Genomic DNA, 2,322 nt, shown 5'->3' with positions numbered 1-2,322 from the left:
TGGATTGCAGTGGACTTCAGATGTTCATGACGATTTTGTGAATGCTAATTTGCAACTTGTTGGACCAGAGAGTGAGTATTTTTATTTAAAATTTGATAATCTGGCTCGTTGTTTCTCTCATTTAAATGATTATATTAAGAGGTGACAGATGAGAAACATAATCATGAATCAAGTCAATAAACAGTTTGTCTGCTAATTGTGATTACTAGATATTATGAAGAACTTGGTGTCTATGCCTATGATAATTAAATGATTTGTTCTTTTCTAGCGTTTTTCTTTAATATATATCTACACCACTATACTAGACTAATAATTGCACAGCTGCTTCTGATCTGGTAACTCTCTCTCCTCTTACAAATTTACCGAGAACTGTTTTATTTATTGATTTGTAGTGTGAATATTGGCAGAAATTACTCCATTCTTTTCTGCATGTGTAAAGCTCTCTGAGGTTAATCTTTTCTTCTTTGTTTGTTTGGAGCAAACAAAAACTCAATATTACCAAAATGGTTTATATTTGGGTGGAATTTCATAGTCCAAAAACTCTTAAGTATTTTGATTAGCTAATTGCAGTTTTAATAAAGTATATATCCAAATGATCTCATTTGACTTGGACTAGACTTTTAGCTTCAACATTAACATAATTTGAGTATGAGGAATTTCCATGGAAAATTTCAAATGTACAAATATTCTGTGTACGTCAGAACTGATGGATGGATATCCTGTCTGGATCTGAAGACTTTTTCTTCTTAATGTGGAGGATTGAGGGCTGTCCAAATTATAAAGGTTCTTGAAAAACTTTTCAATTTTTTGGAAGTTATTCTGTCTATGTGCCTAACACTGGTATACCTGGAAAGACCATTTATCATGTGAAGAACCATTTGCAGGTGCAATTATCCGGTTGAAACTAGATCTTTGGTACAAGACATGCTGATATTGAGTTGATGTACCTGATTTCTCAAAGCGATTGCAAAGTGTCTTCATTTTTGTTGTAAAAGTATTATCTTGCTAAGTTGTTGCCAGAATCTCCTGGTAAAGGTAAAGTACTCATTTCTGTTTTAAATATTTACTTGTTTCACTACTTTTTTCACTTTTTATTTTGTTCTTTTTCACATTCAAGTTTGCGTTTCTGAAGTTGGAGAGAACTCTTCCTTAAATTGTAGGTTCTAAGTAGGAAAGTCTCTGGAGAGAGCCTGTCTGGTGAGGATTTCTTCCAGGTGTGTACTTTTGTTCTCTTCCAGAAACATTGCATCTTCGTACATTCATTGGCCCACAACTATTGCTTAGGTTCTCATTCTGAAGGAAAAGTTTAGATCAAGTGATGCTAACCGTAACATTGTGGATATCATTGTCTTCTTCAGGGGAGTGCAAATTAATGAAGCACTGACTTTACAATGGAGGTTCAAAAATGTCTTCATGAGCAGCTTGAGGTTTGGTTTCATGCTTCTCTTGTTTAAGTGGGATTGGGGTATCATTGTCCGAATTATTGAAACAAAGAACATAAATAGGGTTAAGGCCTCTTCTTGTAGCGATGGGAAACAATGTAAAATATATAGAAGTAAATTTCTTCAGAACACTTTGCTTGCCTTCATGTAATTGAAACCGTAATATGTTTAGGTACACTTGTTTCAGGTGCGAAGACAGTTACAAGTTAGAATTGAAGCTCAGGGGAAATACCTGGAGAAGATCATCGAGGAGCAGCAGAAACTTGGAGGTGCACTAAAAGCCCCTAATGTGGTAGCATCAGCAGATAATAAGGGAAATTCATCACAATCAGAGCCTCCTTCTGATGCCCCCGCAGAGTTATTCGCTTCCTGAAATATAGGGATGAATATGATAATTGTGCCCCTTACTGGTGTCACAAATTTGTTTTTTGAAAGCATGATTTCGGTGGTCAGATTAAAGTTGGTATGGTTCTGATGTGAGTATAGTGAGATCCATTGTATTGATTAGGACTCTCTGAGCTGTGTGTCGGCTTGTTATGTTTGTTACTCTAGTTAAAATGCTTTACTGTGTAAATTGTGAAATTTAATCTATTGTATTAATAATTATTTTAAAACAATTTAGTTTTCTGTTTCTGCTTTAACGTGTTCTGTTGTGTTTAGTTTTCTGTTTCCCAATTAACTTGGAATATCAAGGCAAAAGCAATTAATCACAAAACACACAAATTTATGTGGTTTGGTGATGTGCTTGTGTCTATAAAGTTGTCTTATTAGTCTGAAGAAAATATGTCTAAAACTTGTACATTGCGTATACTAGAATTTTCCTTATGTAGTGAAGCCTAAATATAATAATACTTCGACTTAAATTCTTCTTTCCGTCCAA

At 34.4% G+C, this 2,322-nt stretch overlaps 1 long non-coding RNA gene across 2 annotated transcripts; it reads left to right on the top strand.

Moving 5' to 3' along the window:
• The first annotated feature begins 1 nt into the window (after position 1).
• LOC123208263 lies at positions 2 to 2,083 on the top strand. Of its 2 annotated transcripts, XR_006500741.1 has the most exons (6): positions 2 to 71; positions 702 to 783; positions 885 to 1,035; positions 1,161 to 1,214; positions 1,359 to 1,427; positions 1,630 to 2,083. It is a non-coding gene; the product is annotated as an uncharacterized LOC123208263 (long non-coding RNA). The 2 variants fall into 2 exon arrangements; XR_006500742.1 differs by lacking the exon at positions 702 to 783.
• The last annotated feature ends 239 nt before the right edge of the window (positions 2,084 to 2,322 follow it).

Source organism: Mangifera indica, unplaced genomic scaffold (genome assembly GCF_011075055.1).
Source record: "Mangifera indica cultivar Alphonso unplaced genomic scaffold, CATAS_Mindica_2.1 Un_0216, whole genome shotgun sequence".
Lineage (NCBI taxonomy): Eukaryota > Viridiplantae > Streptophyta > Magnoliopsida > Sapindales > Anacardiaceae > Mangifera > Mangifera indica.
This window is presented reverse-complemented; position numbering and strand designations above follow the sequence as displayed.